Here is a 25,445-nt window from a genome sequence, read left to right on the forward strand (position 1 = left end):
ACGTTATAGTTCAGACAATTTTATTTGATGAAATCAATAAAAAATTGAAATATACTTAAATTAATGTCAATCATTTAATGATTTGGTAAGATAAATATGAAATCGCCTACACACGCACGTCTGCGCAGTGATTTTGTTGCGGGATACATCAACTTGGTAAAGGATCCTTCGTCCAAAGCGAATACAGCGTCTATTTGGCGTCGCGACGTTTCAGACGAAAGTCGACAAATACTCGGACGACAGTTTCCAACGAATTTAATGACTTAAATATTATATATAAATAAGAACAATTCTTATAAAAAAATATCCGTGGTTCAATTTCAATTTTACAAACATTTTAAAATTAAATTAATTTTTTTGGTGCGAATTATTAAGAGAAAAATAAAAAGAAAGTATTAGAAAGTGTACAATAATTACTTTTTAGTAATGATAATTCCATCTAGAATTAAGCAATCGAAAAAGTTTAAATATTCTTATTCGATGGAGGTGTTTGAACATCTATGTTAATCAAAATATAATAAGGTAAGTTAATTTTTTCTTTATTATATATTTTTGTCAAAGAGTGTTGGTTTTCTTGTAATAAAATACTTTAATTATTGAATTCGTTTTCAATTTTGAATCTTTATTTGTTTTAATAATTTGTTTTGGAAAACCAATTTGTTAAAAATAAATTTTATATTCTTTCCTAGTTCTGATGTAAGATCAGTATTTTCCTGGGTGAAGGTAAAAACGTTAAAACCGTCGTAAAAAATGTGGGCGAAATTGGTTTGAGGAAACGTTTCGTGAGAAAATCAACCGACTGTGGCTGTTCTTTACCGTTGTTGCTTATTGCTCCGACGTGTTCCCCGTTTCTGTTCTATTGAATACGGTTTCATGGAAATTCTTGCATTTCAATGTTGAACCCAAAAAAGAAATACCTTCGTCTTTACATTATACGGGTTTCAAGACATTTTTTATTACCACTTTTTCAACATCCATTATTTCTTTTGTAACGATTCGTGAATGTAGGGATGACATTGATAGCGGTTAATTGTCACTTGATGAGGGTGAAATTGAACTCTTCTTAATTAATTTACTCCGATCGCAGGCTTTTATTTAGATTAAGTTATACAAAAGGGTTTATTTAAAACTTTTTTAATAAAAATTTACATCAACTAACCCATATCCAATTCTTTTAAGCTTAATGAACGGTTGGCCATACAGTGCGTTATATCTCTAATAAGTATTTTCGTTGCTTTAATTACTGTTATCGTTTATTCGGTTTTGTTAAATCGTACGCTAGGAAAATAGATCTAATTATAAAGTTTGAACAATTTAGTGCAAAATTCAACTATGCAAAAACGATTCATATTATGGAGTAAAATTGCAAATTAAACCAAACACGATCTAACATTACATTTTTTAAACGTGGCGTTATTAATATGATTAAAGAATATGATTTAAATTTATCATAATATTAACTATATTAAAGATTAGAATTTCGGTTTAAAAGTAATCCATCGGTAACGCTTCAAACACGCCCCTTAAAGTTGTAAAATAGCTAACTTTAAAGCCCTTACATCAAAGTGCTTTTAAAATTCACAGCCAATATCGCTCTAATGGGGTAACTTCTAGTTATTATTCTCTGTTGGTGGGTCAGCAATTTTTAACGTATCAAAGTTCATGTGATACCAAAAATTGGTTTTAAATAAAACATACGTACGTTTGATCTGATAATCAACTTGAAAATATCTTGAAAGGTAAGGTTTTGTTCTTACCATCGAAATGCGAAACGTTCTTACCATAATCTAAAGCATAGAGGCTGACCACCTTTTATTTTATTCAGATGCATTTCGTATTCTATCAATATTTTCGCAACGTTTTTCGTGGCGATTTTGAATCAACATTTCCGAGATGCAGCAAATTCAAAATTATTTTCTTCACTTCGTGTCTAAAATAATCGAGTTGAAGAGTTAAGTTTTAAATAATAAGCATACTATAATAATAATAAATTCAAATGAAGTGTTGGTTAATGCGGATTTATTTTACCTACATTTAATGAAGTTCTAAGAAATATTTTTAGATTTTCAGGCGAACCTTCTTATAAACAATACTTTTGTCGAAGAAACCATACATCTTCTTATAAAAATAATTAAAAGTTACGGATTGGTCTATTTGCTTTGTAGCCTTTTAAAAATAAATCATACATATTTATTAGCGATTTTGAATTTCAATGTGAAATTCAGCTTAAAATAAGATCTTATTCCTTGCAAATTTCGTACTCACCTCATTGAAATGGGAAACTTTACTCTCGCCATTCTGAGATTGCGGTCTCCACCAATAAACTTCAAGTAATCTCCTTGTTCGATCCAAATGAATTTGACTCAATCTGACTTTGTTGTGGAATAACTTTCAAGATTTAAAGATTTAGACATGTATATAACGTTTAATATATTTTTTTAATTCTCTCTAATTTTCGCTCATGATTGGATTAAGACGAAGACGTAGTAGCATTTTAGATCTTATCGGAAAGTGAAAAGATTGTGTAAATGTATCTGATAAAAACGTACTTCGAGAATTTTCGATGTTATTGGAAGATTTTGCTCTCAGTTAACCATAAATTCAGGTTTGATATGGTTTATGGTTTACTACTTAGTGAGATTAAAGAAAATTGAAACATTACCTTATTTTTTAACACAAGCACGATTTATAGAGGAAATATTCGAAAAAGAATACAAGAAGGAAAAATTTGATTGAGTAAATGAAAAAGGCTGACATGTAAATTTTTATTTTAATAATTAATATAATTTAAATATTTTTAACCAAACTAGGAGATTACACTATTTACGGAGCCTTGCAAGTGTTGTTTTTACACATTCTTGGTATTACAGATTCTTCCCAAATAAACATTCTTGGTGGGTAAACTCATAAAGAAATTTACTTCTTCTTCCTCTCGTTTTAGACCCTTTGGCCTGTTGTTACAATTAAGGTCTGTATCTGAAATAGCTTCTGACAAGTTTATTGCTAGCAGACTCTCCATCCGTTTGGTGGTCTGGTTTTAAGCGGGTTATTTGTAAGCACAATTTTTGGCACTTTGTTTCTGGCATTCTACAGACGTGGTTGTGCCAAAATGTCTACGATGTCATTCTCATCTCATAATGTCCTGAACACAGCATTGGTCTCTGGATGTCGATCAACACGATCTTCATGCTGTAGCAAAGTCAGAACAGCTAAAGGTTCTAAAAACTTTTATTCTATAAGGTTTCTGATGCATCGATGAGCGACAATAAGATCGTCAAAAGATCATCATGTCGGATCTCATGTTAGAGGTAATGTTTTGGTGGATTCACATGTGATTAGCAGTGCTCCAAAAATTCGTTCCGCAGCGAGGTGGTAAGAAAAATCATTAATTATACAAGTTATCAAGTTCCAAACCCGCAAAAACCAGACATTAGTTTGAGCAAGTATTTTTTCTCCTTACTTACCTACTTAACTCCAAATTCTGCCGCGTTTTATTCTTCACGTTGATGGCTCTCTTCTTGAGATACCCAAAACTAACCTTGGGTTACAAGTTTCATTTTGAGCTTTATTGTTGCGGAAGGTTTACGATGGGAAGTGGAAACCTAATAATGTGGAACGACTATGACTGCTATTTACAAAACGGTTAGGGAAATTGAATTTGGCCCATCTAATTAAAAGTATAGTTTAGTTAAGTATTAGATTATATTAGTTCAATGTAACTAAAAATAGTTTGATTAAAAAAGTTTCATTTATTTAAATTTGATTAGCCACCAAAAATTTCTATTTGAAATCTGTGGATCAATACTAGCTTAGAAGCCAACCAGGTTCGACTTTAATCAACTGTATTTCGTACTCATACTATAATTTCCTGGTAACGTGCAAACAAATCGTGGTGATTTTGAAACAAATAAATATCCGTTTCGGTAATTTCCTGTAAAGTAGTTTGAAATTCACTCATAAATAGTTTATGTTTGAGTGATTCGGTGTGTGTTCCTAAAATTTTTAAACAATGAAGCAACTAAATTGCAGTTAAATTCAAACTAGATTAAATATGCTTTAAAATGGACTTTACCTCATTAATTTAATATCAATTTTCTTAATTTTTGTCTCTTTAAACTCTACAGTTGATTTAAAATAACAAAGTAACGAAGTTTATGGGAACTAATAAATTATTTAAAGCACTCTAAATCAAGATTATTTGCTTTGTATCGTCCATTTATTTTTAATTTTAATAATTTTTTTAATTCTATATTATTTTCTTAACAACTTCTGGAAACTTGACAATCTTTATCTTTTACTATCGCCATTTTGACATGGAACCCCGTAAATCTTCGATATTGCCATGAATTTTTTTTAATATTGGAATCTCGAGTTGCAACCCAATTACCCAAACTAGAAATTTCCTAATTATCAGGTTTATAGCTAGAAGTGAACCTCATTCTTTTCAATTCACTTTCGAAAAACAATACGAAGCACAAAATTTCTATCGTTGATTGTGGTGATTGTAATAGTATTTATATAGCTGATACACGATTCAAATTAAACACTACATCTATGAGTACAAAACAAAGGCAATTCAAACATTTTCAATGAGAATATAAATTAATACATGAATGTAAAAAAGGTTTAGAATGACACCTTTGGCTAAAGATGAAAAAAAATTTTTCAAAACCATTCCGATTCCATAAATATTTAATATAACACTGTAATCTTGAGAGAAAAACTAGAGTAATCTTGAAAAATTAACTGACTTTTGGTGGAGACCCACATATTACTAAGATCGGCTCAATATGTGGGCAGTAACATATAGACATATTCGAACGTGGGATGCAGCTCTAAACAGTCTCGAGAAAAAGTCTGTATTTTCCGTGGTTTTCGATTTTCTATATATTTGCCAAGCCATTTTACGGCTTTTCGCCGGCGTTGGGCCCCGTAAAACGGATGACGCCTTTTTTCGAATAAAAACTGTGTTTTCCGACCTTTCTCTTGTCACCTTTCCCTTACTTGTTTCTTCGTCAGGTATAAATGGATTTTTTATGATTTATTTTTAGAAAATTTCCAGTTGAGTAGCAAATGATTCAATATTGGTTCTGTATTCGTGATAATGCGCTGAATACGGAAGCTAAAGTAATATCACTAACGTAACCTTGGTTTCACGCTGATTTTTCAGTTAATCACCTTTCCTATTCGAATGTTATCTATAGGCGTTGAGAGTATAAATACATTTATCCGCAGTGATGAGAGAGGACTGGTTTGCATATGTGGAAGTTGCTGATGTGAATTGGAATTGTGTCACGCTTAATGGAAAATAAAATATTTATTGTATCTACATTTTACTAATTGACAGTGTTGCGCTGAGTATATTTACTAAAAAATTAACAAACATTATAAATCCTGCAATCCCTTTCAAAATGTTCATAGTCACACACACGTTAGATTTAATCATTACTTGTTTCGTTATGATGACTGACATAATCAGAGTAAATCAACCTTATTACCAGACAAAACACTCATCTCTGATGTTTACGAGTACCATTGCCTTTGGCGGCAAAACAACTTGAAATGAGTTTACGTGCTTGATGTGGGTTTCAGGTGATATATACTGCAGATGATGTATACGTCATGATACATTTCATGACGTTCTCCTACAATACATCATTTAATTGGACTTAAAAGGTGCAACATTACAAATATATTTCGTAAAAAGATACGTTAACAACAAAGTTGGGGTCATTTCATGTTTCCAGACATCTTTCAGTTGAAACACTACAAGGATCTATGTTGTTTCATCTTTACTCCATGGATTTCTATACATACTTGAATAGCTCGTGCATCATTAAAAGACTGTTTGGTGTTTCGGGTACCATGATGCAATCTTCTTTAGAACCAAGTCAAAAGTGAAACATGAGGCTTTTTTTCAGTTTTATACTTCAGTCACCTAGTCATTCGTGCCGTCATGCCTGAAACAAGGGAAAGACAAAGGAAACCAACATGTTCTTTAAAAGTATTCGACAATATAAGCCTGCAGCTAAGGAGGTTGTCATTATCATCAGTCAATGTCAACTTCTATGTTGTGTTAAACGAAGAAGTGGCTTTAGAAACAGATCCTTAGAAATCAGAGTTTTGTTAAATGTTAAAAGACTTGAAGATTAAGTTCTTCGTGGAGGAAGAACTCAGACATTCAATGAATCTGAAACGCATACGAACACGTACAAGTGCCATCACAACACCACCCATGATAGAACATGTCCGTAATTCACGTTCTTTTTCAAGGAGCCAGGAGATGAACGGAGATAAATTAAGAAATAAAGAAGGACGTATTCCAGAAGAAAATCTATTGGTTTGTCTTCCTTTTGTTTTAGGTGTGACGATGCTAAATGACTGAACAAGTACGGTGTCATGATGAGACAGTGATAGTAAAGAACAAACTTTCTCCAAAATTTCTGCAGCATTCCAACAAAATTCCTGCATCAAACCTCGATTGTCGTGTAAACAAGCATGAAAGGGATACTATATTGGAAAAGAACTAACGAGTCACACTAATCGCAGGGTATAGTCTTACAGAACGCCTTCATAAAATAGATTTCGTCGAATTAAATTCTTGCCAGGAATAGCCCCTATTACAAGAGGATGACCATTAACAAAGAGGATGGTATGGAGCACAATCGTTCATGGAAGATATTATTGAATTCGATGAAGGGTTTACACACCAAAATCGTCAATTTTCCATCGATTTTGTTATTTTTAAACTTGTTTCCACCCACGGAATAACCCGAAAGAATCTAGATTTATTTATAGATCTTATCGTTATGAAATGCGAAGTATTCATAAATATTTGTTATTGGAAGGGTGAAGGTGACTCAAGTGTATTCACACACGCTTCTAAATCATGTGATTTTTAACCCCTCCTAATAATATTTTAACACTCAACTTAATCTTGATCGATCCTCGAGTGTACGTATAGCGGAGGCTATTGCTATTAAGGAAGTTTTGATAAACTTTTCCTTAGAAGTGAGATGGAATATGAGTACGCTAAATGTGTTGTTGATGACATTGAAGGATATTAAAAAGTTTTCACAACAACACCTTCTACTTCTTACTACAATCTACTTACTACAATCATACGACTTTCTTTATTGAATTAAAATTTTTGACCTAATTGCCTATAATCTCTACATGCAGTTCTTGGAATTTACACTGACGAATATTCTAGTCAAACTATTTCCTTTGTCTTCCGTTCTTTGTTCAAAATTTCTTTGTCTTATAAAACTTGCTGCATTCCACTTTACGCTTTATACACTGCATGCGCAAACGACCTTAAAAGATTTTTAATTTAAAGATTTTGGATAATTTGTTTTTCTTAAAAAATAATAAAAAATTTGAAATAGCACAAAAAATAATTCTGAATTACTCGACCTTATAAAATAATATAGGTACATGTATATGAGAAAGACTCCAAAGCGCTATTACCTCAAGAATTCCAACCATAAAATATTTCCTATTAGTAACGAGAGCTTTCAGAGCTTTCTAAATCCAAAATAAATCGTTTTCACAACTTCTTTATTACGTAGTTAATTTCATAACGTGTTTATTATTAAACCGTTTTAATATTGTAATTAATAGATATTAACATTTTATGAACCGAACTTTATTAGAGACGTTTTGGAGTCTATAAATACTAAAAAAAAATTTTTATTTATTTTACAAATAATTAATCGTTCTCTTCCATATTGATATGGCGGCAAACTACTAAAGATATTTGTAATTTTATAGTTGTTTTAATTGTCGTCAGCACTGACATATATACTATTTATAAAAGTAATACAGGAAATAATAGAACACAACTTAATTATATGTTGCAGTAATACTACATAAATCAATTCATTAATTTAATTCGCCGTTTGGGTTTGAAAACGGGTAATAAATTTATTAATAGTGGTGCTTAATAGGTCTTATATACGTCAATGAATCTTTAAATAATACAATATTTTAATTAGGAGTGCTTCAAATAAACTACTTTTGATATTGCATGATTTAAATCTTCTATGGGATGTGTGTGGATTCCATAAATTACAATTATTTGTTATCTGTGTTAATTTATGATGTAAATTTTCGTCGGTTATTAACAATCTTTAATATACAACATATAAATTGAATGTAATTAAAATAAATAAACTATATTTTCAAATTAATTTAAGATTACAATAATATATAAATTTTAAATATGTAGTGTTGGGATATATCGTTTCAATAAATTCTGGTGGATATATTTGTATGAAAAGTTATTTTGTTATATAAAATGTACACGACCTAAAATATTGTGTAGGGGTAGAAGGCCATTGAAAATTCAATTTACATAAATTTTGCATATATGCGCAGATTAATTATTAAGTAAAACTACATAGTCGTCAGAAATAGTTGGAGACAATGGCACCCTCGAGAAGAATGAATCAACTTGGAAAATTTTATTACCTGTCTAAAGCAGAATAATTTATGTTGCGATCTCCTCGTACTTAAATAAATTTATGTTAACTCCTATAATAGATGTAATTAATTCATATTTGAAAACCTGCTGCTCGTTTTTTATGGAATTTTTGATTACTTAAGTTGTTATGACTGTGATAGCCAAGCGATATATTTTTACATAAGAAATTTTTTAATATTAAAACGAAAATTCTTTCCCTCTCAAAATCATCTTTAAAGGTATAGGTGATATTTAATGTTGCTCCAATTCAGGTAACTCCTGTATAATTCATTATGTACATCCCATTTTAGACCCTCGTTGAATAATTTACAAACTCGATTTTTGAGGGTACATGGACGGATAATTACATTCGTGAAGTTTAAATACGATAACTGCGTTAAAAGTTAATTTCTACCTACAATACATGTGTATTGTTCGAATGAAAGGTTGAATAACATGTAAATACTACATGACAGCTAAACGATAAAATATATAAAAAATATACTCTAACATTTCCATCGTTAATATCATTCACATAAATGGAGAACATCAAATGGAGAAATTCAATAAAAAGATGTAGATGCTGATGATAGATATTAACAAGTTCTATGATTTTACGATATTTTTATTGGTTTTATTTTCAATAAGTTACTGATTTTAGGTGTTCTAGGCAGAAATATACCTGAATACGTAAATTTGGATGTATTAACCCCTTTTTTGAAATATAATATAATAAGGTCGTCGTGTTAGTTTAAGTTTAAAATATAGGGGAAAAAAGAAATTAGGAGTTTATTGGGAGAATATGGAGGAATTAAATTTAAACTTTTAAGATTAAACTTTCAAAAATCCAAGTAAATCGTCGTATGAACAGTTCCGGATTGCGGAAATCGTGTCGAAATGGTCGTTTAGTTCTGTAAATCCCGAAAGCGATGTGATCAATGTGAATCATCCGGGACATTACATTTCTGGAGACCAAATCTTAACCATGACACGTCGTGGAAGTTTAATTATATTTTACTTCTTTAATTGCTTTTTAAAGAATAAATAGAAAGAAAATAAAAACATTATGAAATAAGAAACTATTAGATTTGAAGATGTTCAAGACGATACAAATCTTGAGCAACGTTAGAGCGAAACACTTCAAAGATAATATGACGCGATTTATCTTATGATTTTTGTTAGAAAGATTCCTGAACAAAGGATAAGGATAAAGATAAAAGTTTCGTAATATTTTTGAAGTTAATTTACACCAACGTATATAATATTCAATTTCATTATTTATTATCAGCGTTAATTATCCAAACTCAATAGGTTATTTCATTTTATTACAAAGTTTAATGAAAACTGTTAGAGTGAATGGAGGTTTCAATTTTTGAAAAGAAAAAGTTACGATTCTAGATATCGCGATCTCGAGCAGAAATATCCTTTATGAAATATTATTGCATGAAACATTTATTATACCTTAGGTATCTTAAATTAAAGTGTTAAAAAAATATTTGTTGGAAAGTAAATTACTTTCCTTTAAAAAAACTCGTGCGTCAAGATTGAATGACCTTATACAAACGGCCAGATCCGCAACCCTCGCACTCAACGAGAATACACAGCCTCAATTTCGCGTTTCATTCCACCGCAACCACGTAAATCTTACTTCTTACAGTCACTTTATGGGACTCGAACGGTATAATACAAACAAGCGTTTCTAAAATTTCTGGATACGAGCCATCCTAAAAAAAAATAAAAAATTTGGATTTGTTATTTCGGCAATAGTCAATAGTCAAAATCAATCAATAGGTTAAAAATCTAGAGATTGTGTTAAAAATTTGCTAAAATTGATGTTAACTTGTTAAATATTCATAAACCAGGTAATATATTAATTGCTATTAGATGTAAGATATGGTTGGTGAGGTTTACTTATGGGAATAATTATGCATAGAATAGATTAAATTAGATAATATGCAAACAACAGGTTCGGGTGGATTATTTCTGGACTGATACAATTTAGCAGTGCACACTTGGTGTGGTGCAATTTTGCGAAAAAGATTAAATTGTCGGATCTGAAAGAAACTCGCACAGTTTCTCGCGATAGATTCAATGGACGTTCCGGAATCGTTTTCTAAGATAGTCGCGCTGTATGAAGACCATTTACAAAAAACACCATTCGAGCGAGAGACCGTTGGTTCATTGTTATTATCCCTATTACTAGGATATATTCGCAGCTGAGCGAGTCATATCGTAATGCAGGCTCGTTTAATCAGCAAATAACGACTATTTAAGCGACTTCTTCGTTTTGCGTCGAAAATAATAACAGCAAATTTATCGCGAATTAGGACACATGTTGTAGTGCTGAATAAAAAGACGAAACAAAATAATTATGTATTATATTCCATAGGGTATATTAAATGAAAATAACGGTTTCGGTATTGTGTCCTACAACAACCAGGTCGTTTAATGATTTACAGGTGAAGGGTCGTATTATTCAGTCTATGCTATGTACCGCGTTGATCCAATACCAAGTCTGCCCTATGCACAGATAATGTATCACGTATGCCTCATTAAATTGGATTGGACCCGGTTTCAGAGAATTCTGTGGACTAATTTCGACCAGTTGGTAATAGACAACTATGAATTGGCTGAAGAGGTGTTTATTAAGACTTGCAACAGTCAAATTCAGAAAAATTTGAAATTTGGTGTAGAAAAAAATAAAAAAAGTCTAAATTGACTAAATTAAAAGCTATTCAGGTTATAATTAGATACACTGGGTTTTTCGTAACGTTGTCTATTGGGGAATTTATTACTTTAAAAACAGATCAGTACGAACAGAAAATCAATGCATTGCAGCTACCACCGTTGCTACTCGATCTCAGTATTTTTACGAAAGTTATAAAACTAACAATACGATGTTACCTAATAATAAAATAGAAATGAAATTGATTATCGGTTTACTATACCGTTTTATTTTTTTCGTGGAAGTGTATACGTTTCGACATTACCCATGTTAAAGTATAAGATTTATGCTGAATTGCAATTAAATGTCATTTTGACAATAACCATATTTTGGAAACAAGACGCAATGTTACCAGTAGTTACAGTAGCTGGTACACCACAATCTACCTAAACGGTAACTGGAATTAATATTCGTAAATAATTTTTGCATTAGCAGTATCAGATAACTGGGATCAACAGTAGGATACGAAATGTTTAACATCAAACTTGTGATGTGAGTTAACTGGAGACTCAAAGCTTCCGTTTATTTAAAATCTAAAGACGCCTGCGGTAACTGTTTAGGTCGGTTAATTGCCACGTCAAAGATGGAGCCATTATTGCCTGCAGTGATTATTTGATTAAAATAGATTGGTAGCTTATTACTCACCAGAATTATTGATAAAATCTAAAACCGGATAATTTTGCTGCTCTTACAACAGCTTTATACTGCTTTAATTTAGATTGAAGCAACCTAAGTTTTCGCCCTTTGTTACCCATGTATATCGATCCTCAAGATCTTATCCCGTTAACCGCACACATTTTCTAATCTGAAGGGTACTCACCGCAGTTTCAATTTCACCGCCAGACTATTTGAAAGTGAAAAGGCTACCTCATTTCGTTTCCCATATAGGCAAATCTACAAAAAGAACAGTTAATGAACATGTTATAGAACATGATAATTTAGATTGTGACGTGAAAGATATGTTAAAAATACTCTCGTATATATAAAATATATTAAGAGAGTTTTAAAGCTTCTTTTGGAAATGGGATACAATGGCGATTTCATTACGCAAACTTGGTAGTTCTTCCACAGCTTTATTTTGAATTTAAAAGTTCTCAATTTCTTAGGCTTTGAGGGTCGTTTTTGTAGCTTTTTAAATTTTGTATAAAACTTTTACGCTAGTTTCGTCATCAAAGGGGTGAGAGAAGTTCGAAACGTGTTTGCCAAAGTTTGATCTGATGTTTCCTTTGTGTTCATTAACTCTATATGTTATTGATCTTGCGTATACTTTTCGTTTACACTGCGTCACAAGTGTCACACTCCAATTTGTAAATTCCACTACGATAGAAATAGTTTATATCACATTTTGTGTTTCTTAATAGATTTATGACAACTTAAATCGGTTTGAACGACACATTTATTTCTTTTTATTTAAATATTTTCTGGTAACAAAAACGAGGTTTATGGAAAGTGTGAATTATTTATGGCACATTAAATCTCAATTAAATTCTCTTTAAAATGTTTATTATTGCATCATGATATCTAAATTCGTTCTTGAGATACGATGTTTTGAATTTATGCTTTTTCAACATAAATGAAGATGTAGAGTTGAATATAAATAATCATAACAACAAGGTTTATTGAAAATAAGAATTTATTTATGGCACACTAAATCTCAATTAAATTCTCTTTAACACGTTTCTTATTTCATCATGATATCTTAATTTGTTCTTGAGATCTGATTTTTTGAATTTTAATTTTTACAACATAAATGAAGATACAGAACTGAGTTGAAAAAATTATAACAATGAGGTTTATGGAAAATTAGAAATTATTTATAGCACATTAAATCTCAATTAAATTCTCTTTAAAACATTTATTATTCCATCATGATATCTCAATTCGTGCTTGAGGTACGATGTTTTGAATTTCTTCTTTTACAGCATAAATGAAGATGCAGAGCTGAATTTAAAAAATCATAACAACGAGGTTTATTGAAAATAAGAAATTAGTTATGGCACACTAAATCTCAATTAAATTCTCTTTAATACGTTTATTATTTCATCATGATATCTCAATTCGTTCTTGAGATACGATGTTTTGAGTTTCTGCTTTTTCAACATAAATGAAGATGCAGAGTTGAATATAAATAATCATAACAACGAGGTTTATTGAAAATAAGGAATTATTTATGGCGCACTAAATCTCAATTAAATTCTCTTTAATACGTTTATTATTTTATCATGATATCTCATTTTGTTCTTGAGATATGATTTAAACACAGTCAAGCTCATTCTTAAATCATCAAAGATTGTCTTTAAAAGCATGAGTTTATTGTATAAAACACGTTGAGGGTGTGAATGGTTGTGACATTTAAAATTTGGGATATCGGCGATCTATTGTGTCACGTACACTCAACTTTGTGCTTTATAACACGGATTTGTTGAAGCAGAAATCCGGCTAAATTGTGTGATACGACCTTTAATTCGATCTTTAAAAGATGTCCTTGTATTAATTGGGTCCTCAAAGCAAAGACTGGTTGAAGATGCTAAATTGAAGTGTTCTCCATTCCGCTTGCCTTCACCATAATGTTTTTATGCAATATATCCCATTACATATTTAAGAAAATTAATCATTGAAAATACCTTAGTGCGCGTTTTAGAAGTTTACTTACACTATTCCTAATAGCTTTAAATTTTGTTGAAACGCGAACGAAGCAATTTTGCGAAAATAAATGACAACAAAAACTTCAACGAGGAACGAAGTTTTAGTACGTAAAAGTACATTTTCGTCAAAAATTGATGGAGCTAATTAAAAAATTCATAGCTACTGCTTTATATGCAACCAAATGAACATGCGCTGTAATATAAAGTTGTTAAATTTAGGTAGTGGATAAAAATGAAGTTTCACTAAAGATAAAGGATACTCAAAATCTAAAAAAAGTTATTGTATACCAAGATGAAGGACAAGTTGATGTTGAAAAATGTAAATTACATTTCAAGTAATTTACTAAATGAAGACTAATTTATAACGAAACGACAGCGGATTCCTTTTTGCGAATTTGTTCACGTAACTTCAATTTATTATTCTTGTTAAAACATCCCCACGAAAATGTAATACATCTGGAGATAAACAACAAAATAAGTTAAAACGTACTGAAAAACCTAAAATTCGATTATTGCATATTACTTATCAAAAAATAGTTACATGACAATTAATATCAAACCTTTAAACCAACTTTACGCGTTATCGGAATATTTCCCATACAAAACAGTATCGTGGGTTGAGTTTTAATGTCCAACATAAATAGTTCAATCTATAAAAAAAATCGTAATTTATTATCGCTCCATTTAATTTGTTACAAACTTTATTTAATTCGGCGTTGGATAAAGTTGTTAACGGTAATCGATATAAAAACGATAAAATGTTTTTCTCCTAAAATAATTAAAATACAAACTTTATTTTTATTAACTATTAACATACCATAATTTTGTGCTTCTCATTTTCTAATGCAATAATAAACATAAAACTCCCGAGCAAAATATAATTAACGAAAAAAAACATAAAGCATCTCGAAAAGAAAAATTCATTCTTCTTAATCAATTCTGCATTCCCACATACTAAAATCACTGAATACACGGTGATATAGCAAAGGAATAAATTGATGATCCATAATATGTATATGCTTATTCGATTTTGAATGTTAAACATTTTTCTTCGAAGTTTTGATACAGTTTCTAAATAAGAGTCGATTCTATAACGTTTATTTAATCTATCCGACAAAGTGATTTCGAAGTTTTTATAAAAGTGCTTCATTATTAATGCGGGTATATAAGCAAGGTTGTAAAATACACCCAACATTGTGAAATTAGAAATAAATGTTGTTGAAAATAAGATTTTAGCCATGTCGTTGTCCGCACAAAAACAAAAATTCGTAATAAATGCAGATATATAAGTGATCCATATAAATACGGAACGTTTTACAGTTGTACGTATTCGTTTTACAACACCTTCAGAGTTTTGATATAATTCTTCAAAGCATGACGTCGCTACCATAAGCATATTTTCCAACCATTTTTGAAATTTTAAACACGAAGTCATATTCAACATATACGTTATTAACATTAGTACCGCATGTAAAGAAAGCGTGAATACACTCATAACTTCCACTATATTACTTCCCATTCCTTTTCTGAGGGATAGAAATAACACGGTCGAGTGCATTAATATAAATATAAAAGAGATTGTGACGACATATCCCGATATTTTTATAGAAAATGTTTTATTATTGTGATCACATTTAAACGAACACGGAAACAATCCGCAAAAAAAACAAATTCTTAACAATGGTTTATAAGCACATAAAAGACAATCTTTTACGTTATGCATTATTGTGAATACGACAAACGTTGAATGAAGTAATGTTATAGGTGTAAGTGTTCTTTTATGCGGTAATGCATTTGATTTTATTGGTTATTAATTGCTGATAGTGTAGGATAACCGAGACCATTAAGGAAAAAGGGAAAAAAGTGATATACATAAAAAATATTGGTTATGTTTTGAACATGAAAAAACATAAATGCTTTTTCAGTGTCGAAAATTACCATAAAAACACCGTTTGCTGTTTGTAAATTGTGTAAATTTTCGGAATATTAAAAACGCCATGGTAGTAAAGATGAACCTATAAAGATTAAGGTTAAATATTTTATGTAACGTTGTTAATGTTTTCTTTTCATTTTATGCTGTGTGTTCGAAAAAACGTCGAGAATTTTGTATGTATAACGTGTGAGTTTACGTATAAGAGTGATATCAACAAAAAATAAATTTCGTTTTAGGATAAACCAAACAAGTTTAAAGTTTATTTTTAATAGGACCATGTATACATTTTTTGTCATATAAATAACAAGAAATATGGATTATTATATATAATAAATATTATGTTATAATCTTCTAATAATACTAACAAAGAGATTGTTAATCATTTGTAAACTACTATCTTTACACTATTGTTCAAGTACTGATTCAATTGATTGTTTATGGACTGAAAAGAAAATTGGTAATATTGACCGATTATACACCTCAATGAATTTCCTCCCAAAATTTCAAATTAATACTTGAACTAGTTGTGAATTTTTGAATGTCAAGGAATGTAAGGATCCTACAACTTCTATTCATTTGTGGCAACTCTACTTCGTTTACCTATGCTAGAGGCGAAGCAATATTATCCTTCTTGTTCAGTCTGAAGATACAAAACATCCATTTATGAAGTCCCTAAGTTGCCCATATCAAGTATTATCATATTCCTCTGGGGAATAGATTCGGTCCAGCCTGCAAATACGGCGTTTAGTAATGGCAAAATTTCAATTACAGGTTAAAATACTATGATCACGTGACGGAAAATATTGACCCTGCATAACTTGAAATTAACTTGTCATAATCAATGTCAAGAGAAATCTCGTTAGACAGTTGCAACTTGTCGCAATAAAGTCGGCTATACCAGTGCAAACTTCGTTTGAACCTTAGTTTTGCTCTGAGATAAAACATTTCCTGCACTGGCATAAAAGGCAGGGCCAAGTTCTGCATACACATAATGTTGATGTTTTTAGATCGCTATTATTTCTGCAATTTTGCTATACACACAGCAACAATTTATCTTTGTTTGTTATTATTGAATAACTTTTCCATACGAGTTCGATATAGTTTGGTGTTCTAGGATTAATAATGGTTAGGAGGTAAAACTTTGGGTTATTATGGTCGAAATTAAATTTGTTTGGTAAGCTTGTCGAACTTCAAAGTAGTTATCTAACTGTTGAAACTTAGAGGGAGATTAAAACACTATATATAAAAACAATTTTCCAGTGAAAATCGAATTAAAAAGACGCAGAAAGTAACTTTCGAATATTCTTCTTTTACAGTTAGGTACTAATGATTAGATAAAACATGAGAAACCCTTTGAAGCAGCGGAGGAGTTTTTTGGAGAATTTTAAAATGAAAGATATAATAAAAAAGTCATTCGTCATTAAATTATGTCCAAATCATGAGAATGTTAAAGGAAACACGTTAAAAATGATATCTGCTGATATATATAAATAATAAATCGACTATTGAATCGATTCCAAATCTGTTGCGAAGGGTCTACTCACCTCGACGTATCTAGTGCAATGATATGGAACAATCTTTTTCGCACGTGGTTAAATTGTCTTCTTATTTTTATTTTAGCCGGCTTCGAATATCTGGTTAAATAAATGCTGAATAGAATATTAAAATATTCATAGTTTGCTGTGTTCTGATACAAAAGAGCAGTATGAAACATTATATATATATCTACAATTTTTGTGTACTTAGCATTGAACCAAAAATATGGAATATACATTGTTAAAAACAGAAAATCGATAAATAACTGTTTATTTTAGTGATTCTTTCAAGTCGATATGTAAGTGAAATGATACATAACAAATAGTGTGCTTCGAGGAGAAAATTCCACGTTGTTGGACATCACCAGTTCACATTTTAACTTTATACTATTCCTAACAATGTAGTTTAGTAATTTTGCACTCGCCTTTTCCGGTTCCATTTGATTGACCCGAAAACCAACTAATTTTTCTACGGTTCTTTCATCTGTTTTTACCTCTCCATTTCCAATTATAGGCGGTGGGGTTGCTCCCGATGAAACCATTTTTCAATTTTTGTTTCTAGTATCGTTACCTTTCTGACGATTTTATTCACATTAATGAGCGTATATTTTGTTATATGTGTTGAAGGCCGATGCTGTTGGCATTTTGTTGTTATACTTTTTTATAGTATTTTAGTTTATTAATAAAGTTCCCGCTAATTCTTCTGAAAGTAAAAAGAAATATTTTATATTATTACTGAGTTCTCTTATAACAATCCGGCAATATATGTTGAGAACGAAATTCTCATAAAACTTAAATCTTTCGAAGGGTAATCTCGTGTCAACTCGCACCGAAACTGTGCTTGCCAGACCGAGATAACTGTTGACTGTGACATAATCGACTCTCTGAAACAGTTTACATAGTTTTAGGGTATACGCAAAACAATCTTGGTCGAGAATTTCATGGAGTTACTAAACCTGAACAAAAGGTTTGGAGTAAATACTTCTATCCTTGCTTTTCACTAATTTCAAACAACCTCGAAAAAAGAAACGATTTCTGTTTATTTTTATTCATCATTTTTTGTAAATATTTTTGTATATTTATCTTTATATGATTTCTTTTCTTATATTAAGTATTCGAAGGCAAAACCAAATTGAGAGCTTAAATTTCAAATAAGACTTCGATTGATCGCCTTAGGGTTTCCTGTTATATATAAAAAAATCGAGTTTTGTATGACGTAGAACGTGGTGAGATACTTCCACGTAAATCACACGCCTACATAACGGGCAAAACACCCTCTCTATTCTACCATTCAAATATCCCCCCAGCATAATCAATAAGCACGTGTGCAAAATGGAATAAAAGATCTGACTACACAATACATTCATCATCAATAGCGTTTTAAGCGAGATGTTAAGAACGATTATTTTATATAATAATTTTTCCTGTATTAATTCATGAAATTCAGCCTATTCAGCTTTACACGTAATAAGATTTTAATCATATGCAGAACGAAATTAATTAACATGAAGACAATAGTCTGTAGGAGACAGTCAATTTCGCAGCGTATAATGTTGCGTTACATTATATTGTATTTGTCACTTGTTTGTTGTTATTTCCGTTCAATTTCGAACAAACGCATCCTCCAAAAGTAAATTTCATTTTCAACAACTCAAAATGAAATTGCAATTTTTATATGTACAGATTTTATGAATACACGATAAGCACATGATATTACAGTTAGACTCAAGTCAATATATCGAAATATTGCAATATGATAATGCATTCAAATTCACTTCGATGTAAATGTAAATGGCATATCAAAGTTAAATCGAGTGGCAATTTTTGATCGAGTGATTTTGTTCTAAACAAAAGTATTGGTATGGAAAGTTTTCACGTTTATATTGACTTACAATATTGTTGCATCATTATTTTATAGTATATTTTGAGTAAACGACAAAAAACGGTCAAATTCGTTTTCTTACCTTGATCAAGAAGTTTCCTTTGAAGCTATAAACATCAAAATTTATTATTTAAATTGTTTCTTTGAACTAAATGCGTTCTATCTGTTTCTGTAAACAACTTCTGAGAACTAAATGCATAAATTTTAGCTAATGTTAATTTTTTAGACATATTGATTATTCATGTTGATTTTTTCCATTCCACGTAAAATGTTTACAATTCCACATGGACTTTATCTGTTAGCGAAAATTTTACAGCGCTTTATACGTGTGAAAAAAAAAACAATTTTGTCCAGACAATTTCAACGAATTGTTTACAAAGAGGGTTGAAATTACGCACTTGCCAGTAGAGTTGGTGTTATTTCAACAAACATTCCCTCTTCTATAACTAGTCGAAATGAGTGCAGTTGACACAGATTGTTTCATTATGTATACGTATTAACGTTTATTTCCTTAGGATAATAAAATAAATGCGTTTAAAATATAAATAATAAATTTTCTACACTTTGAATTATTGCGAATAATCATAAATCCCTTGGGTTAAACTTCAAGAAAGTTACGAGTTTCTGCCGTAAATCGATTTAGCGTGCATTCATGTTAAGCGCGATAAAAGTTGTTGGGTCATATTCAATAGCGTGATAAATGTATGTTTGCTGCTTATTGTTAATAAATAAATACGATTTAAATTTTTAACATAATTAATTTAAGATCGTTGGAAATTTGGAAAACTTGAATATGAATAGGAAGCGACACAAAGTAAACAAATAATCGATAACACCTGTCGGAACTTGTTGCATCACTATTTTAATCTGCTTTGTAGAAAATTGATTTTGGTGTACTTTCAATTTTGCGGCGAGCTGTGGGAAAGCGAACTCCCCAAAGTCTACATAAATAACTTTGAAAATATAAACTTTCAGCCATAATGCAAAATGTATTAAAAAATTTATATTTCCGTAAATATATCTTTTTTTAGAACAAAATTTGTTGAATTTATCTTTGAAATAAGTAACATTAATATTTCATATACATTTACCTAACAATAGGTTCATTTAATAAAGTGAAACTAGAGGAGTTCGCACGAAAAAATGTAATAAAGCTGTACACGAGTCGTTTGATAACTTTATATTTGGATGGTAAATGAAGCGGCAGATATGAATGTGGTCATCTAGCATTGCAATATAACTTGTTATGGGATTCATTGTTCATGTCGTGGTATAACAAGGTTCAACTTTAAAAATCTACAAATTCATTTTTCAACTTTTTTAGCACAGACTTTTTAACAACTTTAGAATTGAAATTCCTGCTTTATCAAATAGGAATCCTTTACACCAGTAATGAAAGAAAAATTTGGTATTATTGGGTTCAGAATATCGTTTCATTTATTTATTGATTTTGTCTTGGATCCATTATTAATTAGATAGTAAAATTTTGATCTACATCTATTTCAATCTCTAATTCATATAAAGAAAACGAAAAACTGTACTTAATTCGTTTTTGCAATAAACTCTGTTGTTTATTGATTTAGATTTATTGTATCTACATGGACATGGTGAACAATATTCAGAAAGGATCTTATTAAAAAAAGAAAATATTTCATCAAGTCTTAAGATGTTCAATTGTTCAATCTGTATCAGCATAAGTTTATGCTTTATTGCATAAGTCTTACAGAACTGTCTTCCAGAACTGTTGACATATGTATATACGAAAAATGTTTGACATATTAACACACATGTTTTATATCTCTTTCTTCCTTTTTTGTTCAATGCTTCGGCAAGTACAAACATATTTCAATTAATATATGAATATATATATATATAATATATAATATATAATATAATATATAATATAATATATAATATATATATATATAATATATAATATATATATATATATATATATATATATATATTATATATATATATATATATATATATATATATAATATATAATATATAATATATATATATATATATAATATATATGAATATTAATATATTCAATTAATATATTAATATTAATATATTAATATATTTCAATACCTTACCATTGGTTATGGTAAGGTATTGATCAGATTAGATTATAAACCATGTTTTAGACTACCAGATATTCACCAACTTTAATAAAATTTGGGCGATGATAGAATCATGTAAAGTAATATCAAATCGTCAGTCGTTCGTAGTTTTTAAGTTTCTCGGTTGATTTTCTTGCGGATGATGCTACGATTGATGTTGCATGTTATTTGTCATAGCCACACATTTACATATTAGCAGACACGAGCCGTAATCACCCGGTATTCATCTTGAGTGATAGTAGTTAACCTTTGGGAATACAATATGGTTGGAGGGCCCATAATTATCGTCCCTTATGTTGAATATTCAGACTAACATAAACCCGTGATAACGTTTTCTGAGAGTTTTGAAGTTACTTATTATAACACGTTATAGTTATATCATCTACGATGTATTTTTGAGTGTTAGTATTATTTTTAATTATTATTTTGTTATTGATAATAAAAAAATCTTAACTGCAAGATCTTTTTATTTCAGTGTCGTCGTCTTTCGTTTAGTACCTGCATTATTAAACCATATCTCCGGTGTCACAGGCAAGGATCCCCGAGTTAATTGAAACGCGTATCCTCGTAGGTTCCTAGTTGAGAAACAGTGTAAGTAATATTCGCGGTGTTCCAAAAGTTCTTTGTAATGGTCTTTTACCGTGTGCTTAGAATAGCGTTTACATTACGGTGTGTTTGTAGTATGTAATGAGCAGGACTAAACAAAGCCAAAATTACCATTTTATAAAAGAACCTGTAAGAAATTTTTATCTAAAGGTTCATTTGCAAAAAATTTGTTTAAAATTTGTTTGAACATTTTTTGAATTATACGACATGTTGTAATCGTAGATTCATCATTAAATTTTTCCCCTTCATTGTTTCAATTACGTCCTGATTAAGAAGCAATACTACTTTTTGTGAGAGACCATTGGCGTCCATATATTTATTCTTAAATAACATTTTTAAAATAGCTCTCGTCATACACACAGAAAGGTTCTTTTTAGAGGCTTTTTACGTTCTTTGGCGTTCTACTTAGGCGACCTTGACCGTACTACAGCTAATTTTAATTTATCTTCTCCAGCGGCATTTGGGCAATATAAGACTGTAATCCGGTCCTTATTAATTTTATGGCCAGGAGCAGTTTTTTCGAAAATAAATGCTAATGTACGAGTGGGCATCACACGCCAATAGAGCTCGGTCTCATCAGCACAGAAAATTGTAGCTCCAATTTCGTTGCTTTAGTTAGCACATCCGGTTTCCTAGAACTCTTTGCTGAAAAAACCATCACGTTTTCCAGTCTTTGCACCTCTCATTGTTTTTCCATGTGAAGGTACAGATGATGTTTCACACGTAGAAACGAATTTTCCCAATTTAGGTTGTTGTTTCACTAAATCGTGTACGTTTTGTTGTTCACCTCCGTATTCATTCACGCTGCGATGGCAACACGATACACTACCAACGCAACACGAATTTACGCACAAAGAATTAAATTCGATGCAATAATATATTAGTCTGGGTTTCCTAGGATTTGCTCCAGTTTCGAAGGCATCCGGAAATTGTTTGGACCGGTTTTTTCGCTTTGTCCGCTTTTTTCCATTGGGGTAAGTAATAAATTTGTTTTTCTTTGGAAAAAATTACAGCTATGTTACTAACTCACTTTTTTAATATTTATTATTTACCGTCTCAAATATGATGTGGCTAAATTTATATAATTTAGAGCTATAGAGGTGACTACACGTTGTAAAGCAGACGGCTTAGCACTTTCCGCAGAGCATAAGTGTATCAACTTCGTTAACAAGTACATATAGTTGAGATTCATACAAATATGTTCATTAAAAGAAAAATAGCATTAACGTATAAAAGCAGTATAATTTATTTTCTGTATAGCTTCTTTTATGATATCCACGGCTGTCATAATACAACACATTACGCGAAGAGGCTTTATTTTTTTATATCTTAAGCGAAATTTATTGCTTCTTTGAATGTTGAACAAAATACGAGCATTATTCATCATGGTTCTTAATTTTATAGCAAATATGTTAATTAACTGACCTCAAAGAATATCTCACAGTTTTATCATTTTCTGAGCAAGGGTAATTTAACTAAGACATTGATAGATTTTTTGGTCAAATTCGCGAAATTATTTGGAAAACCTTATGTGGATTTTATCATTTTCATCCATCGTCGCTAATAAACTATCGATAGCTTTCATATCAATAATATCATCTATTTGTTATGATGCACAACTCTAATATTTACGCGTACAATTTCTTCGTAAAGTATACTCTACGGTTTCGCTAATGGTCAGGTTTTCTGCGCGAAATTTGTTTGTTTATGGTACTGTATAAATCCCTGACTCGTGTTACGTATTCCGGACGCAGTGTCGCATATGTGTAGGTTTTATTCATCAGGGCTTGAGGTGCCTTCGCATGCGGGTTATTTTTCATACAGATACCTGACCGTTTTGCGGGTTGAACTAGCGGCGAGTTGTTTGCTACATTTCTGATAGTTGGGAGTGAGATTGCGCGATGTGGAAACTCGTATCAGGGGATTTTGTAACAACACATCTTTAGTCTAAATCCATCAAATTTGTGTGTAATTAATGTAATGGGAAGATGTAACAGAAATATACAAGCTTTAATTTCAACAAACCTGAATACGCAACTTTAGTGAATAACCTTCAAGAGAATTTCAGCAAGCAGTTGCGAAAAATACGTTCAGCCAGCGACAGACAAGTTTTATTTAAAGTATTTTTATTTATGTGGCTTTACAGTTATTAGGTTTGTTTGATTGAATCCCACTAATGACTAAAAACTAGGAATTTCAAGAATTTTTCTTCATATTTAAATATGAGACCTAGTTGCAATTAAACTCGTCGGCAGATGAAATATTACAATTAACTCGAATCACAGTTACGGCACCAAACTGCCAATTGAGTAACCTTCAATATTCGAAGGACGCCTCTTCGGATCCAATTTAGCACCACTCTTTCCCGCATATCCACCTGAACGTTGACAATTTCGAATTCGGTATTGTGTCTGAGATCCTTTAACGTTGTTAGCTTCTTGACATAAACCAACGACTTAACGTAATCCCATAAAAAGAAATCTAACGGCGCTAAATCGACTGGATCTCGAGATTACACGGTTACCCAACTCCTCTTTAATAAATCAATTCTTTCGCCACGATGTGGTTTAAGCGAATCCAAATTCCACTGATTTGGCTCATTTTGAACTAAAGCACTTGCTGCTGCGATATTTTCTGGCACAATTTCCGATCATTGGTTCTTGGTGTTTATCAATAACATCATGAGAGTTCTTAGATTGCGATAAGAGATTATTTAGCGATGATTTAAACCTAAATCTTTTATGATGTTTTTTTCTAAAATGATTATTGCGTAATAATTGGGTGACGTCTAAATCCAATATTTGTAATCTTAATTTCTCTGACTTAATTTAACCCCAAGTTTACTCGGAGAATTATTTACTTTGCTTTTTGCGTTGATTAGATCGCGGTTAGAGTACGCGGTGTATGGATCTATTTGTTTATCCTTCTGGATGTTCCAATTTTGAGGTTCAAACTTACGCATTTATACACTTCATATTAATCTACTCGAGACGGGTCAGGCGGAAGATGGAAACTTAGGGACATCAATAATAATAATCCTAGGGTAGCGCTACGGAATATTTTGTACTAATTGGCGCTATGATTTTAACACTTCCATCAAGTTATTTGGATTTCTATCTGTCAAGGAATTCCTGGCGAATTCTCAACTTATCCTCTTACTAATCAATTTTGGGGTCTTCTCGATCAAATTTAACATGTAGATGAAAATATTACTAAAATCCTTTAAAAAATCTTTTGTAACAACTAATATTGTTAAATAAGATAAAATAAATTAATCCCTCATTTATGAATACAAAAATTGTACGACATCAAACTGCAAAAACATAATATAACACTACTAAATTTGAAACGTATCCAATTGTAGCTTTCAATACCTAGGAGTTGATTAACTGCGTTTCTTTGAAGGTAATTAGAAAGCTCCCATCTGGTATGCTGTACGGTTGAAATAGTCTCGAATGAACTATCGATTTCCTAAACTTTAGTACGTGATGTAGACAAATTTCTTAACTTGTCAACTATAAAAGCG

The 25,445-nt window shown here is 30.9% G+C and overlaps 1 protein-coding gene across 3 annotated transcripts in view; it reads left to right on the plus strand.

The window, feature by feature from the left end:
* The first annotated feature begins 214 nt into the window (after positions 1 to 214).
* LOC111426048 (melanocortin receptor 5-like) overlaps positions 215 to 25,445 on the plus strand; it is a 51,448-nt gene continuing 26,217 nt past the window's right edge. For all 3 annotated transcript variants that reach the window (XR_011639727.1, XM_023060392.2, XM_071194322.1), the window contains exon 1: positions 215 to 522. The gene's annotated coding sequence lies outside the window, so the exon portion shown is untranslated. The remainder of the gene's footprint in view (positions 523 to 25,445) is intronic.

This window comes from Onthophagus taurus, chromosome 2 (assembly GCF_036711975.1).
Source record: "Onthophagus taurus isolate NC chromosome 2, IU_Otau_3.0, whole genome shotgun sequence".
NCBI classification, from domain to species: domain Eukaryota; kingdom Metazoa; phylum Arthropoda; class Insecta; order Coleoptera; family Scarabaeidae; genus Onthophagus; species Onthophagus taurus.